Genomic DNA, 20,048 nt, shown 5'->3' with positions numbered 1-20,048 from the left:
AACTACCATATAAATCCAGCAACCCTTCTATTGGATATATATCTAAAGGAAATGAAATCAGTATGCCAAAGAGATATCTGCACTCCCATGTTTATTGCAGCACTATTTACAATAGCCAAGATATGTGATCAACCTAAGTGTCCAACAACAGATGAATGGATAAAGAAAATGTAGTATATATACAGAATGGAATATTACTCAGCCATAAAAAAGAATGAACTCCTGTCATTTGCAGCAACATGGATGAAACTGGAGGCTATCATGTTAAGGGAAATAAGCCATACACAGAAAGACAAATATCATATGATGTCACTCAAATGTGAAATCTAAGGGGAAAAACAAGCTGACATCATAAAAGTAGGAAATAGAACAGTAGTTACCAGAAACTGGGAAGAGGATGGGTGAAGAAAGGATAGGGACAGGTTAGTGAACAGATACAAAGTTACAATTAGATAGGAGGAATAACTTCTGGTGTTCTATTGTACAGTACAGTGACTGTAGTTAAAAGTAAGGTATTGTATTTTACAAAACAGCTAGAAAAGAGGTTTTTGAATGTTTTCACCACAAAGAAAACACATATGCATGAGATGACAGATATATTAACTATGCTGATTTGATCATTATGCAACATACGTTTCAAAACATCAAATTATACCCATAAATATGTACAATTATAATGTGTCAATTTTAAAAATAAATTAGTAAAATGAAGGTAATATTTGTTTTGAGTCACAATTCAAGTTTCACTGAGTATCCATATTTAATCTGGCAATGCTACTGGGTGCACAGTAGTGCATAAAAGAGGCATGGCTACTGCTCTCACAGACCTTCAGTAATAGAGGCTGAAGGAATGCAGGTGGACAGGCAATAAATAGGCAAACAATTACATACAGTATAAATAGGGAAGCAACCATATACAGTGTAAACAGGGAAGCAACCACATACAGTATACATAGAAAAACAATCACATATAGTGTAAACAGAGAAAAAAGCACATACAGTGTAAACAGAGAAACAACCACATACAGTGTAAACAGGGAAACAACCACATACAGTGTAAATAGAAAAACAACCACATACAGTGTGAACAAGGAAGGAACCACATACAGTGTACATAGAAAAACAATCACATACAGTGTACATAGAAAAACAATCACATACAGTGTAAATAGAAAAACAACCACATACAGTGTAAACAGAAAACCACATACAGTGTGAACAGGGAAGGAACCACATACAGTGTACATAGAAAAACAATCACATACAGTGTACATAGAAAAACAATCACATATAATGTAAATAGAAAAACAACCACATACAGTGTAAACAGGGAAACCACCACATACGGTGTAAACAGGGAAACAACCACACACAGTGTAAACAGAAAAACAACCACATACAGTGTAAACAGGGAAACAACCACATACAGTGTAAATAGAAAAACAACCACATACAATGTGAACAGGGAAACAACCACATACAGTGTAAACAGGGAAACAACCACATACAATGTAAACAGGGAAACAACCACATACAATGTAAACAGGGAAACAACCACATACAATGTAAACAGAAAAACATATATAATGTAAATAGAAAAATAACCACATACAGTGTAAACAGGGAAATAACCACATGCAGTGTAAACAGAAAAACAATCACATATAATGTAAATAGAAAAATAACCACATACAGTGTAAACAGAGAAACAACCACATGCAGTGTAAACAGAAAAACAATCACATATAATGTAAATAGAAAAACAACCACATACAATGTGAACAGGAAAGCAACCACATACAGTGTAAACAGGGAAACAACCACATACAGTGTAAACAGGGAAACAACCACATATGGCATAAATAGAAAAACAATCACATACAGTGTGAACAGAGAAACAATCACATACAGTGCAAACAGAGAAACAACTACATACAGTCTAACCAGGTGTATAACCACATACAGTGTAACTAGGCAAAGAGTATAACTAGGCAAACAATCACATACAGTATAAATAGGCAAACAACTACATACAGTGTACATAAGGAAACAATCACATACAGTGTAACCAGACAAACTACATACAGTGTAACTAGGCAAAAAAACACATATAGTGTAAATAGGGAAATAACCACATTCAGTATAAATAGGAAAACAACTATATATGGTGTAACTAGGCAAAAAAACACATACACTGTAACTAGACAAACAACCACACACAGTGTGACTAGGCAAACAACAATATACAGTGTAAACGGGGAAACAATTGCGTACAATGTCATAGGAAAACAGCAAGCTACGAAGGTGATCCACTGGGCAATAAGATGAAAATACAAAGGGAAAGCATGAAGATAGGATGGTAAGGAAAGGCCTATCTAGAAAGTTAACCCTGAAAAAAACATCACATTGAAGGGAGTAAGTCACCTCATAGAAATGTAGAAGATCTTGCCCAAGGTCTAGCACATAGTAGATGTTTGGCATCTACTTTCTTTGGCAGGGCCAGAACCTGCATAACCCTGAGAAAAAATGCCTCCTTCGCTTCATATCCTCAGAAAGAGGCCTCTTTGGCCTCACCCAGTCCTTTCCCTTGAGATAGAGAAAGATGTTAAGGGGGGTATAAATTGACCACCAATGGCTTCCTCCTTCTGATGGTCTGGCAGCCATCATCTGTCTACAACCTCTTGAGAGATGCCGAGACAGAACTGCCCAGCCCAGCACTCCAGAATGCCTGACCCAAAGAAACCATGAGAGTGAACAAAATGACATGTATTGTATTCACTCACTAAGTTTGACCATGATTTGTTATGCAGCAGTAGTAACCAAATGTTGGAAAGACCAGAGAGCAGCCAAAATGCTGAGCATTGTGGATGGAAGTGTAAATTGGGGCACCGGCTCCGGGAGACTGGCTGGCTGTACCTAGGGAAGCTGAGCATGCGTACACCCTGTGTACCACCCCAGCTCCCACTCCCTCGGGCACCGTTCCACCACTGGTTCTTGCGGACTCCCACAACAAACTCTCCCTTCTCTGCTCACCAGAGCCTTCCACCAATTAGGCACACAACCCCCAGATTAATCTTTCTAAAGCTCACCTTTCACTGTGTCATTCTGCTCTTCAAATAATCTCCCATGTATATACTTAATAAGTATTTGCTGATTGATTAACTGTAAGATTCAAATCTGGGGAATTTTACTTACCTGGCACTGAGGGGTAAAAGAAACAAAGCAAACAACCCAAGCATTCAGAAATTTACAAGGCAGCTCCTTGAAATGCCCTCCACAAAAATGAAACTCTTGCCGGAATTCAAGATTGTTGTGAAATACATATATAGAAATATGTCTTGAGGACCCAGATAAGTTACCTACTGCTATCTAGTCAAACAAAAAAATTGCAAAAGATATGGTATTACTATGATAATGACAACCAACATCACAGCACACAGCAAAGAATGGATTTTAAACCTGAAAGGTCTTCCTTTGCATGGCAAGGGGAGAAAAAGTTTATCCCCACCATGGAAGAGGAAAGAAAAAGGAACAGAAAAAGAGGACAAGAACGTCAACCCTTAACCCTGTCGAGGATTTTCTGCTAGTGCCCTACTCCATGTCGATTGTCCAGACCATATCATTAGTGATGATAATAATGGGGGGGAAGCATAATTGTTAACGGCTGCCATTTACTCCGTGCCCATCATGTGCCAGACATTACACTGAGCCTTAAGATACTTACATCTTCAACAGCATTATTCCAACCAATATTTAAGTATGGTACTATGCTAACTGCTTGACACACATCATCTCATTTCAGCCTCAGAGCAACCCTGCAAGGCTGTGTATCGTTATCCCTATTTTGCAAGATGAGGAAACTGAGGGGTAGAGAAGTCAGCTAACTTGCCTAAGGTCTTATCCACAAACACTTTGAGGGTCTAGGGTAAAGCAAGATGAAACAGACAGCAAAAATCAATAAGAAAAAGATGAAAATGGCTAATGGGAATATTTGTAATCTGAAAACAAAATACAGGGATACATTAAAAGCTAATTTATGGCAATGTAAGACATGAGATTCATGAAACCATAACCGATGGGATGCAGTATACATGGAGCAACCAGCCAAATTTAAGCTCTATGTTGGGCACACTGAAAGGGAGAGACAGATATCATATCTGTTCATTCATTTATTGAACCCCTTTTTCATTTACTGAGCACCCATTATACACCAGACAGGTTCAAAGTGTGGGGGATACAGCAGTGAGAAGAGACAAACATCCCCACTTTGATGAAGCATCGGGATGGGGAGGGAAATACTAATGATAAACCTGATAAACCAAATAACTAAGCACAGAAAATGTTAAAGGTAGCAAGTGCCAGGGTTAAAAATAAGCCAGAACAAGAAGCAAACAAAGGGCCAGGATTTGGGGGCCAGGAGAGGAATGCAATTTTAAACATGGTAGTCAGGGTAGGCCCAGAGGATGACATCTGAGCAAAGTCTTGAAGGAGGTGAGGCAATGAGCTCTGTGCGTGGTAGCAGGCCGAGCTTTCCAGGAAGTACACACCCAGGTGAGCTCCTGTGCAGCACACTGGGCAAGAGTGAGGAGGCCAGCCCAAATGCAGCAGGGAAGCACAAAGGGGAAAGCCAGATTGAGTAACGGGGGCCAAACTGCAGAAGGCTCTTGTGGCCTCTGTACACCAATGATTCTTTGACTTTGAGGGTCATGAACCACTGATAGAACCTGATGAAAGCAAGGGAACCTCACCCCAGAAAAGAGCATCTGCACAAAACACTGCCCTAATTTCAGAGGCTTAACACCTTCCTGATCCATCCTAGACTCGCAGAGCTGAAACATCGCCCAGAAGATCACATCACGGTCCCTCCTGCTGAACCAAAGAAACACACAGATGGAACTCTCTTTTTAATGATATCCCTAGAGGAAACAGTGATACGTGGCAGTGAATTCTAAGGTTCCTCCACTGTCTGAGGCTCCTCTCAACCCACTGTCATCACCAAACTGGGAATGCCATCCTCAGGCATCACTGGCCCTAAGGGAGGTCACCTACATTTGTTACCTGGGACTTACTTCCATCAGCTCAAAACCACACCAATAGTGATGTTAACATCCATAGGGAGAAAGAATGTATGCATTAGTAGTCCAAGTGGAACCAAATGACAGGTGGAAACAATCTATCACCTGACAGTTGGTGTGTGTGTGTGTGTGTGTGTGTGTGTGTGCATCCACACCTTTGTATATACACAAATATATTTGTATATTTGAGTTCTTTTCATATTAGCTAAAATAAATCAAGAATTTTTTTTTACTGCTGAATTTTATGTGTTTGGAATAGTGTCAGGCACAAAGTAGTTCCTCAATAAACGATGGCTGAACAAATGAATAAATCCAAAGAATTACTTTTTCTGAATCAATCTAGAAAAAAGTGGATCAAAAGTCACAGTTAAACAGAATATTTGTAGTGGAAAGTTAAGTGGATATGGCTTAAAGGTTAGGGGACATGAATTTTAAAATCTCAATGCAATACAAGCCACAGTACTCCATGTCAAAATTCATGCCTATAGAATAACAGAAGTTATATCACTTTCTGTCATCATGATGCAGGTTCCTCATCAATGCTTCTAAACCGTCTGTGGCATTAGTTTGTTTGTCTTTTTAACTCCAAATCCATCACAGGCTGATACTTTTATAGACTATATAAAAGTGAATTCTTAGACAAATGAGATGAAAAACAAAACAAACACAAATATGCAAGCCCAAATTTGTATTATTAGCTTCAACAGACCTAAAGTTACTCTTTCCGATTGCTCTAAAATTTCAGAACGCTCTATTTCTATTCTTAGCATATTGTAGGACAGCACCACACAGTTCATGAAGCAGTCCAGTCCATGGGTCACACTTTGAGTGGCATGAATCTTAGTAAAACACACACACACACACACACACACTCACACGAGATTCCAGTATTCAATTCAGATGCCAATGTTGTTGTTCTCTAGCTGATAATGAAAAAAAATAAAGCTCTGCTTCCTATTAAATTTGTCAGACACTTATATAAACCATCAAGGAATAAAATTAGCAAGTTCATGATGCTCATGTCAGACTCAAGGAATATGTTCATACATGATTATGCCTTACTTCAAATCATCCCAAGATTTAAACACAGAAATTAGGGTCAGATTATCACTCATTTTATAACAGGTTGTACATTTAGTGGAATAATTATAATGAGACTCATTTTATATATCAAAATACCATGGTGATTTTATATTTATCTATTTATATAATATAATCTGTATATTTACTTTCTATATTTATATATACATATACACAGACTTACAGAAACATTTTATTGTGTAAACTAGTATGGTGAATTTTTTAAAAGCTATTAAAATGTTGTATACTTAGGTAACAAGTGGTTTCCTTTATTCTAGGTGAGTTAACATTATCTACTTGAGAATCATCCTATACAAGCTAAATAAAAAATTGATTAGATATCACCTATAAATAAAACTGACCTATTACTCTTCTAAGATGAAAACAAGTTGCCCTTTTTTATTATTACTAAAATAGCTCCAGATTAATGAAGGATGCTCACTAATCTTCTTAAATTATTCTTCATCTTAAAATACAACCTTTGAAACTATGTACACATAATCCTGAAATCTCTGGTCAAAGCTCCTTAAGTTGGGGTGAGTTAATAATTTTCCTCAAAGTTCATCCAAATGTGCATTCCAGAGAAAAGCATGCTTGAGGCTAAACATGATGTCAATACTGACTGATTTACTTATTAGCTGGCACCCATGCCAGTAATCATACCTTGGGCCAATTGTATAGAAAGGTAAAGATATACTTGATCACATTTATGACAAGAATTTTATAGAGGCAGAAGTCAACTGTTACCTTGAAGCTGCACAGAGCTTCCATCACATCACCTGGCAGAAGGAATAACTATTTATTGAATTATGGAATGCAACTGTTGATTCCTCATTTATTGTAGGCTGTGGAGGTCACTGCTGCCCAAGCTTACTTTTGTGAGACACAGGAAGTCATCGGGGTGCCTGGGCCACTGATTTGGAGCCTTGGTCTTCTGTATATCTTGTGCATTGCCAGTTTACTGATTTGACAGTAAAGTGATGTGAAGGTCAAAAAAAAAAAAAAAAAAGGGAAAATAAATTGGGAATTATATTCCAAAGGTCATGTCCACTGATTCAATGGAAGTGTTTAAAACATGTTTAAAACATGACTGAGCCAAGAGACTCTGTGCCAAGTACCTTCCTACTGATTGCTCTCTCTGGGAGGTTTATATTTCCCTCCCCATTGATATCAGGCTTGACGTGTTGTAGGCAAACAAATGTGAGTACAAGTGACATATGCCACTTCCCAGCAGAAGTTCTAAGAGCCACTCTGTGGTTCCTCTATTTCCTTTTTTCTCCTATTCAAGACAAATATGTCCCAAATGGATAGTGCTCGTTAAGCCTTTGTTTCAGAAGGAATTGGACAAAGATCAGAGCTACTGTCAATCTGTGAGTTTTGTAAGTCATAAAATTTTGAAGTCCTTTGTTAATGCAGCAAAACTTAGCCTCTGCTGACTGATACAGTGGCTTTGTCTCACTGCGCATCCACATCTTTAGGAGAAAAGCCTGCACCACAGTGTCTGTTGAAGACTTGAGGGTAAAGCTGAATTTTCTCAAGTCCTCACTAAAGAACTCAACTGGCAGTGGTGGTACTGGAGAAAGATGATCCTGTCCCCCTCAGATAGGATGGGTTACACCGGTGAGAGGCTGTCAAAGAGCAATGTTAGCATTCAGAGGATGGCATGAGAAGAAGAGGATGTAGGCTAATACAACAGCAAAAACTGAGAAGAAAACTCAGGAATGAATAATGTCTGCTCATTTATTCAGTTCCTGTCCCCAGTACCTAGAATACAACAGGCAGGTAATAATTGTGGCAGAGAGGAAGGGAAAGGAAAGATAAAGAATCAAACATTACTCCAAAGATAAAGCATGTGCAGGCCCTGAGAAAATGAAAAACACTGTGTACAAGCAACCAGATACAAATACTAAAATAAGCTTGGCTGATACTTTGCTATAATGTATAAAACTTTAATTTAAAAAGTAATGGCAGCTTCCATTATTTGAGTACTTATGTGTCAAGCACTGTGCACAGTATCCATCATTTTATTCCATTATTTCCCAAACCCTGCACAACTGGTATTAGTAAGCCCATTGCCAATGAGGAGACAGGCTCATGAACATAAAGAACTAGACCAAGACTGAACCATTAATGAGTTGTCTAACTCCAAGCTTGTGTCTTCAACCTCACATTTTGCTGTCTTCCAATGTCCAAAAGTTTTAAAAAGTAATTATAATGAATGTTCATAGCCTCATTGTAAATGCCCCAAATTAGAAAAGGCTCCAAATATCCATCAACAGTAGAATGGATAACTAAATCCTAGTAGGATTAGATAATGAAATACTATATGGAAATGAAAATGAATGAACTATATAACTACTTACAGCAATGAGGAAGAATCAATTTCCCAAACATAATCATGAACAAAAGATGCCAGGCCCAAGTAAGTACCTACTATATGACCATATGGCTTGTTCCATTTCTATAAAGGACAAGACAGGCAAAATTAATCTATGCAGTTGGTAGTTAAGATACTGGTTAACCTTGGGAGGGGTAGTGAATAAAAGGCACAGGAAGGAAGCATCTAGGGTGCAGGTAATGTTCAATTAGTTTACCTGAGGGCTGGTTAACGAGAGTCCAGTTTGTCAATAAATCATCATGGTGTACACTTATAATATGTACATTCTCCTCTCTATATATTCCACTTCAATATATGTAGTGTAAAATTTTAAAAAGATGCACCCGCACATTTACTGATCTATTCTTTTAATGTGGACTAAAATATCATTTAATTTTAAAGTATATATCATATTTTTCCAAGTTCTGTAAATCTTAATATATAAATATAAAGAAATAAATCATTAGAGATTAAAAAGTAAAGTTTGGAGGGAAACAACCAGCTAGGAATCAGATCTGTTTTGCTATATTTTTGTGTTTTCTAACTAGGTGCACACTCTTGAGAGCAACACACTTAACCTCACTCTTGGTCAGTTTCCCCATCTCAAAAATAAAGGGATCAGACCAGATAATCCTCAAGGCACCTCATTCTGGTTTTTCTTTTACTTCTGCATCATACGCTGGCCCATATCATACTGCTGCAGGATTCACACAGAAAAGGGGAAGAAAAGAACAACTGCTATGGCCCTATCACAAGATATGAGGGTGGAAGGAAACAACGCTTGACATGCACACTTAATCAATTTAGGATTATCAGTGTAGATATTATCACTTTGCAGACAATCCCCAGGAACTGAACTCATCCACTAGGCCCCCTCAGCAGCCTTGTTGTGAGAACCTGAAGTTCCCACACAAAGCAGAATGGTCAATTTGTCAGACAATGAATTTTTTTCACTCTAGTGTCATCAGAACCACTATTCTCTTCCTCCAGTACAGATAATGGCAAACTTCCAGATTTTCCTAAAATTGGTTTATTCAACCAGAAGAGTGCAGGGAAATATATAATAGCATATACATTCTGATTTCACGCTCCTTTGAACAAATCCATTAGATTCTCTTTCAACCACTTGTTTTTTGCAACACAAGCACAGAACCCCATAATACTATTGATGGGACCCTATATTAACCCAGGGTCCAATTAGGAGAGATGGTTTGTCATTTCATCTATTAAACTTCCTCTTTTCAAACTACTGTCTGAAAATAGAAACTTTAATAGAAGAAATTACTAACTATAACAAGACTTAGCTAGCAAGAAGTAAAGAGAACCTGAAAGAACTTTAAAGAATATAGGAATGGCAGAGACAAGGAATGGCCATTAATTCTAAGACAGAGATACAAGGCCCAAGGGAGAGCCTTTATCCCCAGGGCTAAGAGCCAGATCCCTGGAGACAGGGAAGTTGCTGTGGTGCTTCAGTGGTGGAGCTTACTGGAATCCATCCTCTAGGGTTTCAGGGAAGCTGTTCACAGGGAGGTGTCCCACCAGAGGCACCCTGCTACAAAACAGCCCAAGGAGAGGTGCCAAAGGAAGCCGCTGGCTACCAGGTGCGGCTGTGGCCACTATGCACTGCATGGGCCAGGCACTAGTGAAGCCAGAGGACAGGAGGAACATGGTGCTGGAGAAGCCACAAGTGCTGTGGGAAACAAGCCCTGGAGATGTCTCCAGTGCTGCAAGAGCCAGGTCCTGGAGAAGCCATGGATGCTGCAGCAGCCACGTGAGAACGCACGCCAGATTTAAGAAGGAAAACCCCTTCTTCCTGTGACATCTCTCCAGCACCCTCTCCTGCCAAACCTTAACATCATACCATTTAAAGAGTTCAGGTCCATTTTCACAGAGCAGACAATAAAGAGTGAATTTGGACCTGAGAGGCAATAAATTGATAATCATCACAGAACCTAGAGGAAGCAATTGCAATAAGTTCTAAGAATCCAACACCCCATATGCATGCTATTGATATTGACATGTTCTTGTGAGTACTACCCTGGATACAGATGATGAAACTGATTTAGAGGGAAAACAGTTCTCTTCTCAAGATACAATAAAGTCTGGAAACAGCCAGAATAATAGAACTCCTTTTGGAGTCAAGTGCAGGGCTCTTGTTTCCTGGGGTACATTCAAATTGTCTTATTTTCCCTATATTCTGAGTTCATACCAAATCACTTTTTAGTTGGTCTTAATCTGAAACAGCCATTGACAATATCAGTCTTCTGACAAATGCTGACAGACTTTGAATATCAAATCTCTCACTGAGCTACAAATAATGTTGCTCATATTTTGACCTTTGCCTGGCCATTTACATGAATGTGGTAACTGTTTTATAATAGGATAACTTCAAGCCTGTATGTATTTGGAATGTGTGAGTCGTGGCCTTTAGTCTAAGCTCTGGTCATTCTGCTAACCAAAACACAGGCTACAGGGCATATTTTGAACCACAAAAGAAATCATAGGCTACCACTCAGTATGCTTAGGAGAGCAGGATTACTAATCTGGTAGTATCACAAAGAATTCTTACAGAAAAGATCCAAAATAAAGGAAACAAGCAAACATTTGTCTGTAACTTACTTTGGTGCAGATCACAAAAGTTTTAGAGAATGTCAGATCTGAGGAAAGATTCTGATACTAAAATAAATAAAATAACTATAATCCATAATACATATTTACCAAAAAAGGGGGAAAAACCATAAAAGACTGTTGTCTTCATATGTTGAAGCCCTAACCTTAATATGATGTTTGCTGGTGGGGCCTTTGGGAGGTAATTGAGTTTAGATGAGGTCATGAGAATGGGGCCCCCAGGATGGCATTAGTGCCCTTATTAGAAGAGACACCAGAGAGCTTCTTTGGCTCTCTGGGGATACAGTGAGAAAGCAGCCATCTGCCAGACAGGAAGAGACCTCCTTATCAGGAATCAAATCTGCCAGCACCTTGATCTGAACTTCCTAGCCTTCAGAACCATGAAAAATAAATATGTTGTGTAAGCTACCAGTCTATGGTATTTCATGATAGCAGCCTGAGCTGCTAAGACAAAGACTAAGGATCAAAATCCAACTATATGCTGCATACAAGCAACAAGCCTTAAGTCTAAAGACACAGAAAAGCTAATTTAAAAAAAGGATGAGGCCGAGTGCAGCGGTTCATGTCCATAATCCCAGCACTTTGGGAGGCAGAGGCGGGCAGATCACCTGAGGTCAGGAGTTCGAGACCAGCCTGGCCAACATGGCAAAACCCCATCTTTACTAAAAATACCAAAATTAGCCAGGCGTGGTGGCATGCACCTGTAATCCCAGCTACTCAGAAGGCTGAAGCAGGAAAATTGCTTGCAGTGAGCCGAGATTGCACCACTGTACTCACCCTGGGTGACAGAGTGAGACTCTTTCAAGAAAAAAAAAAAAAAAAAAAAAAAAAAACACCAAGTAAATAAACCTTGGAAACACCAAACTAAAGTACTCAATAAGACAGGGTTGAGTAATGAATTTCAGTTGGGGCAAAAAGACTTTAGGAAAAAAATAAAATTAAAAATGAGGAAATGACTTGGGGAAAGCAAGCATTTGGTGTTTGTATGTGGGTGGGTGAATTCAAAATCTGGGAAATAACTTAGTCACCATTCCATAGTGCAGTTCAAGGAGGGAAACACAGAAATTGCTGTTATTCTCTATCTCATACTCAGCTGGTTTATTTTCCTGGTAATTAAGTTTTTCATTTCTTGTTTCTGTTCGGGTTGGTTAGGTTTGGTCTTTTTCTCTCGACAGGAATGCAAGCTCTGTCACTTTTGAAATATGCCCTTTAGTCTGTGTTTTGGTGTGACTTTTTACACTTCATTTCCCCAGTGCCTATGACAGTGCCAGGAATGGAATAAATACTCCAGAAATATTCAATGGGTGAATTAACAAAATCCAAGAAAGAAACTTTTTATCTGATTACATATCTAATAGCAAGGGTGACACAGCAAGCACATTCTAAACCAGGGGCCAGCAAGCTTTGTAGGTAAAGGGCCAGATAGCAAATATTGCAGGGTTGGTGGGCCAGGTATGATGTCTACCACATGTTCTTTCTCTGTTTGTTTTTTCAACATTAAATGGCTGGGGGGAAAAACATTCAATGTAAAAATCATTCTTAATTGTAGGGGCATCCATGAAGAGGCTGACAGGCCAGGTGTGGTTTATAGTTTGTAGACCTTTGTTGTAAAATATCATCTATAAACTCAGAAGATAAGAGCAAAATATTTTTGAGAGAGAGAGACTATCAAGAAAATCCAGTTTGGGCTGGGCATGGTGGCTCATGCCTGTAATCCCACCACTTTGAGAGGCCAAGGCGGGTGGAACACTTGAGCCCAGGCGTTCTAGACCAGCCTGGCCAACATGGCGAAACCCCATCTCTACTAAAAATACAAAAATTAGCCAGGCATAGTGGCATGCGCCTGTAATCCCAGCTACTCGGGAGGCTGAGGCACAAGAACCCCTGAGGCAGAGGTTGCAGTGAGCCGAGATCACGCCGCTGCACTCCAGTCTGGGCAACAGAGTAAGTGAGACTCAGTCTCAAAAAGCATAATCAAATAAAATTTTAAAATTAAAAAGAAAATCCCATTTGAACTTTTGCTTTTTTTTTTTTAGTTTTTTTTTTTTCCTTTTCTAAATGAAGACTTTAGGATCCTAATATTAGCCTTGGTGGTTATCTATTTATGAGTTTTTTAAAAATCTAGGTCTAATTTGATCCTATTGAAGGAAAAAATTAATTCAAGGACCTGGAACAATAAAATGCAAAGTGAGCAAGTTGCAATGCTGCAACAGAGAAGCCAACTTGAATCGAAGTGTACGGTTTCTGCCATCTCTCATTGTTTCCCATACATCCTACCAATTAGATTTTAAGTTTCAGCAACCTCATTAGTTTTTCAGGCTATATGACTCAAGCTTAGGGGGTTGGGGGTGGAGGGCAGCAACCCACAAAACAAAGACTTCAATGTCTCTAAAAGCTGAGAAAATTCCAGCATTGTCAGGGCAGATACTATTTATAACCCATTTAATGTGTATGCTCCCAAATGCATTTTCTACGCACAGCATCTGACCTACACTTCTGAATTCCTGGCTTTAGCAATGGAAGTGAAGCAGCTAAAAGTCTGACGATCAAAGGGAAAGAAATGAACTCCTTGCTATTATTATTTTATAACATCCAGCATCATGAGACAAACAGAATCGAAGGGTTCCTGTTTTTGACTCACCTTTGTCAAGAAAGTGCCTCATTGCTATAAGTTTGGGGCTCAAATTGCTGGAAAATGTGGGTTTGGAAAATATCCTACAACTAGGCTGAAATTTTTTTTAAAAGTTGTGGAAAATCTCATTTAACTTTTTTCCAGAACACACACACAGACACACACACACACACACACACATGAGTAAATGCTGAGACATTTTATTGAATGTGTATATATGTGGCCTATAATAACACACATTCTATTTCTATGTTGACACTTGTATTGCACCAGAGCAGGGATCTACAGGAAGATATCTTGTCACGATGTTGCCCAAAGTGCAGAGTGTTGGGCAGGCCAGCATCGCAGCAAAACTTTCTATAATGATTGATTACAACAGACTGCAAGCCCTGCACATCACCTCCATTCCATTCATGGATCCGAACCAAATTAATTTTCTCCTGTGCCAATTCTATCACTTCCCCTAGGTTTACAAAGAAGTTTTACCAGGCCATCAGAATCCAAAAAGAACTGAACATTTTTGTCCTGGCAGAAACTTAGAGTTTAAAAATAAAACAATGAGAATAAATTTTAAGCTCTGTAAAGCTCTTAGTTTCTAGAAATTTCTTTTACAACTGAAAAAAATAATCCTACTCTTGTTTTCATTGCTACATTTAAACTGTAAGTTACTAAGAAGCTAACTTAGAAATTCCAAGGTTTGGATTCCATATCTGATCTACTCCAGAATAAAGAGTCACATCAAAGTGTAACTTGGACACAGTTCCATGAACATCCCTGGTAAAGTTTCTCTCAAAAGCAGCACTGTCTAATAGAAATATAAAATGAGCCACACATGTATATTTCAATTTTCTAGTAGCCACATTAAAAAGAAAAACAAAATGAAGCAGGTGAAATCAATTTTACTACCTTATTTACCCAAAACATAATTCAAAACGAATCTATATTAAAAATTGTTAACAAGATATTTTACTTTCCTTTTTCATACGAAATCTATGAGGTCTGGTGTGCATTTCACACATACAGTACGTCTCAATTTGGGCTAGCCACATTTCAAGGGTTCAATAGCTACCACATTGGACATCAATGCTCTAACTCTAGCTTTTAAGTTTTTGTTTGTTTGTTTGTTTTTTGAGACAGAGTCTCACTTGTCACCCAGGCTGGAATGCAATGGTGCAACTTTGGCTAACTGCAACCTCCACCTCCCGGGTTCAGGCGATTCCCCTGCCTTAGCCTCCCAGGTAGCTGGGAATACAGGCATGCACCATCACTCCTAGCTTTTTTTGGTACTTTTTTTTAGTAGAGACGAGGTTTCACCATGTTGGCCAGGCTGGTCTCGAACTCCTGATCTCAAGTGATCCACCTGTCTCAGCCTCCCAAAGTGCTGGGATTACAGGTTACAGGCATGAGCCATGGCACCCGGTCTCATGGTTTTTTTGTAGTTTTTGTTTGTTTGTTTGTTTGTTTGTTTGAGTTCACTCTTCCAACCCAGAAAGTTCTAGCTGCAATGGCACGGCTATTATCAGGAGAAGAAGATATTCTGAGAAGTGTTTCAACTTCCTGGACAAGTTCACACTCGGTCTCTGCTCTCTGGCACAGCCACACTTCAGGCCATCTGTTCTAATGGAACAATGCCTGCCTGAAAGAAGTTACTAGCTTCCAGAACCAGACATGCAACCATGGCAAGAAGATTCTTCTAGCTTAAGCACTTCCAAATTCTGAACTTCTGAACTTCATTTTTCCCAGGTGCTGCATCTGGACATTTAGCAGGGCTTAAATTAGTTACCATTTTTTGAGATCCTGTCTTTGGAAAGAGGGGCAAAAAAGCAAAGCTGAATCATTTTTAGGATGGGCCTTTGAGGAAGAAGGTTATAGAAAACACAAGCTAACACTGGAGGAATCACTGTGCCCTTTAGATGGCATTTTTAAAAACAAATCATGACTTAAAAAGCCCCTTTAGTGTGAGGCTTTATTCCCATTCTACCTTCAACTCAACAACTATAGTTGTTTTTGTTCATGCACATTTTTCTTCTTGAAGGTGAATCTTATTAAAGTTTTAACTTATTAATCAGATAGAATTGAGGAACACTGAAGCATAAGATTACTGCTTTTCATTTTAAACACTTCAGTCCTCTTTGATTGTTTCCATACACGTGTATTAGTAACAAAAATTTTAATTAATTTATTTAAAGAAGAAAATTAACCTGTTAATGCCCATGGGACTCTAGCATTGCTTTCCTTGTGAGTAAACACTTTACTTCTCCAATTTAAAAATATATCTTTGAACATAAATCCTCTCAATATTTTATGAAAGTGTTCATTAAAATAGTCATAAAAGTTTTCTTTAAATCCAGTATTTTCCATTAAAAATTTTAAATATCTAGTGAGTATATATTCATCAGAAGCCCAAACTGTACTTAATTCATGTTTTCATTCAACAAATATTTATTTAGTGCTTATATTATAAATGCTACATAGGTGCTAGAGAAATGGAGATAAACATGGTTTCTTCCTAATAGGGCTTAAATTGAAGACTGGAAAGGTGGGCATGTGAGTAATAACAGTGAGGATATGAGCATTAATACTGGAGAATTGTAGAAAGCATACAGTAGTGGAACTTACGTGGTTACACTGGGATACTGAAGCTAAGATTTGACTGATGTAGAGTGGTCCACTAGAAAAACTGAGGGATAGGGACGGAGTTAAAGAGGAAAGGGGAAATCAATGCCTCCTCAAGAGAATGAACAGGACACCTAAGAGGAAACAGAAGAAGGATAAAAAGTCTAGTATAGTTGGATAACAGAAAGAAAGAAAAAAGGATGGTGGGAGGAGCAACAGGGGAAAAGGGGAAGCAGGCTTCCTAGGTCCCCTTAAGTTGCATGAACTTTGTCCTACTAATGAGACGCTATTTAAGGGTTTTAAGAGTTGATCCACTCAAAGGGGAACAGATTAGACTTAAGAGTATAGACTGGCCCAGGAAAAAGTCCCTGCATTACAATATTCAAACTTCATACTGCATTAAATATTCATACTTCATACCTAAGTATGAAGTTTATCGCTGATAAAACCATCAGCAAAGTTTTATCCTAACAATATCTAATGCATATGTGTTTACAAAAGGAAGGTGTTCTGGACTCCTAAGTATAACTTTACATTCTGAGGTGGTCCCAGAGTAAGACACAATGCAGGATATTACAATCACATTCCTGAAGATAACCCCAAAAGGCTCGATATTGATCAAACATGAACCAAGCCCCTAGAGCCAAAAGTTTTAATTCTATTACCAACTTGTACATTATTGTTACTACATTTATTTTTAAGACAAGTATCAAACATATAGAAAAATACAAAGAAGAATATAACATACCCATACATGCACCATTCAGATTCTAAAATGTTGTCTGGAATATTTGATTCATTTTTTTCAGAAATAAAATATGATGGATCCAATTTAAGACTATTTTGAATTCTTGCCTGCTCTCCCTCCCATCTCTTTTCTCAGAAAATAATTGTTTTCCTAAACTTCATGTTTCTTTCCAAACCAAGTTTTTCATGCACACACACACACACACACCACACACACATCCATCCAGAGTATACGGTAATGTTCTACATATTTTAAAATTTTACGTGAGTAGTACCATTGTACACATCATACTGCAACTTGCATGTTTAATTCAACAATTTCTCAAATACATACACTAGTACTAATGAGAAGCTATCTCACGGTTTTAAGATTTGATCCACTCAAATGTTAACAGATTAGACTTACAGCACAGACTGACTCTGGAAAAAGGCCTGCTTTTGAGGGGGTGAGACAGGTTTGGAAAATTATGAACCATTTCAGGTATATCAAAATATCAAATAGAATAAAAATAATAATAAACACACCTATGTTTGCACCACACAGCTTAAAAAGCAAAACATTAAAGATATAATCAGGTTCACTTTTAAAGGCATTTTAAATACAGTCTTCAGGAGCTTTGTATCCCTAAATTTATATGAGTATTTTCAGAAAAAGCATCAACTCTTCTGGCTACCACACCCAGAAGTCATCAATGAATTTTTCTGTAACTTCTGTGACTGTTCTGCAAGCAGTGAAAAGGAAGAGTGTCTAAGCTCTCCTTGATCCTATCACATTTGTGACAATTAACTGCCACAAGACTTGCAGCACTTTCACTTTGTAACATAACAAAAGCATTTTTTTCTATGTAACATCCTCACTTATAGTGAAAATACAGACAGCTGAATACCACCACCACCACCACCATCATCAACATCATCATCAATGAATGAGCCTTAATATGTATAAGGAACTATACTAAGCATTTTACTTGCACTATCATAAATAATGCTCATAAACCCCTATGAATTAGGTACTACCATGCCCATTTTACAATAAAGCAGCTAAGTCAGAGAGATGTTAACTAATTGCCAAAGATCAAAACTTAGCAAATGCTGGGAACCAAATCTGAAGTCCACATGTCTGATTCTCAAACCCCTGGTCTTACATAAAAATTGTTAGAGTAAATTACACTTCAGCCATGAAAAGCAGCTGGTACCAGATTATTTCTCCCACTACAATCAACTAGAAAATCAGACAAAAATATATGAAACAAGAGTTTTCAGTTATTAAACAACAGTTCATGACTGTGGTTCCCAAAGGAAGAAAAACAAATGAGATGAGCAGTGTGATCACCTATGCTTTCTGTCTAGAAATACTTTCCAGATGGTGGAGCAGAGAGAAGGAACCTGAGCAGCAGAGAGGAGTCTCAATGACATGGAAAGAAACGGTTTACATTTGGGGAGAATGAGATGGTTGGAATATGCAGGCCACAGTACAACAAAGGAAGAGACCTAGAAGTCTTTCTAGGGGTGTCCTTGAGTCTTTGGCTGAATAGTAATGTGTATATGCAGAGGGTGAGATGTCACTGTGCTGGGCAAACAGCAACTACTAGAGAAAGAATGACTACCAGGAAGAGAGCATCTGTAATAAAGTTATAAACTGAACAACTTTCAGAGCTCATCAAGGGCTGGGAAACATTCAAGTTCCAACCTGCAGAAGTGGAGAGACTTCTTTAAACACCAGGAGTGTTCTGTAGAGACCCCAGAAAGACCACACTTGGGTATAGGGCTAAACTAAGCCTACAATAAGACGACTTTAGATCCACTCTCAGAAAATTTAAAGACAGCCCTTGAAAGAATCAAGCTGATCCCAAGGAAATGATCCGGTTTCCAGAACAAAATTCAACACTCCTTACAAAATGATAAAATCCAGAGACACACAGCATAACATTCACAATGACTAGCATTCAATAAAATACAGTTGACCCTTGAACAATGTAGGGGTTAGGGATGCCAACTCCCCTACCCCACACACACAGTCAAAAATCCACATATAACTTTTGACTGTCTCCAAAACTTACTCAACAGAGAATAGCCTTCTGTTGATCAGAAGGCTTACCAATAATATAGTCAATTAACACATATTTTGTGTGTTACATTTATTGTGCACTGTATTCTTACAATAAGGTAAGCTGGAGAAAAGAAAATGTTATTAAGAAAATCACAAGAAAGAAAAGATATTTACTAATCATTAAGTGAAAGTGGATCATCAAAAAGGTCTTCATCCTCATCATCTTCATGTTGAGTAGGTTGAGGGGGAGAAGGAAGAGGGAGTTTGGTCTTGCAGACTCCAAAGTGGCAGAGGCAGAAGAAACATCACGTACAGGTGGACCCAAGCAGTTCAAACCTGTGTTGTCCAGAGTCAACCTTATTACTAGACAATGTGGGCAGGAAACGGTTAACTTGGTAGGCCTGGGTTGCTAGAACTCTGCACATTCCAAAGAAAGGCCTATCTTCAGGACTGGACCTTGTTAACTCCTAGGAGATAACCTCTGAACCCTTGGAATATTCTGCTTTGTTCAGTGTTTTTGTATGTCTGAGGTCTTGGGTCATACTGTATTTATGGTAAACATTTGTTTTTGTATGCCTGAGGCCCTGGGCCCCACTGTATTTATGGTTAGCATCTGTTTTTATAAACCTGAGGCCCTGAGCCATGCTGTACCAGTTTACCAGAAAAGTTTATCCTTACAGTGCGATTTAGGGCAAACACCTGTTTTTGCCCAGGGAGAAAAGAAGAGCTGAAGTCTTAAGTAGTTGAGGTCAGTTACACAGACACTATATGATCTCCAGTAAAATCCCTGAACATCAAAATGCCAGTGAGCTTTCCTGGCTGGTAATACTTAGCCTTTGTTGC

At 38.5% G+C, this 20,048-nt stretch overlaps 1 protein-coding gene across 4 annotated transcripts in view; it reads right to left on the bottom strand.

The window, feature by feature from the left end:
- MITF (melanocyte inducing transcription factor) overlaps positions 1-20,048 on the bottom strand; it is a 228,029-nt gene that overhangs the window by 132,968 nt on the left and 75,013 nt on the right. The window lies entirely within an intron of this gene.

Source organism: Pan paniscus, chromosome 2 (assembly GCF_029289425.2).
Source record: "Pan paniscus chromosome 2, NHGRI_mPanPan1-v2.0_pri, whole genome shotgun sequence".
In the NCBI taxonomy this organism is placed as follows: Eukaryota; Metazoa; Chordata; class Mammalia; order Primates; family Hominidae; genus Pan; species Pan paniscus.
The sequence above is the reverse complement of the archived record's forward strand: the minus strand, read 5'-3'. Positions and strand labels throughout refer to the sequence as shown.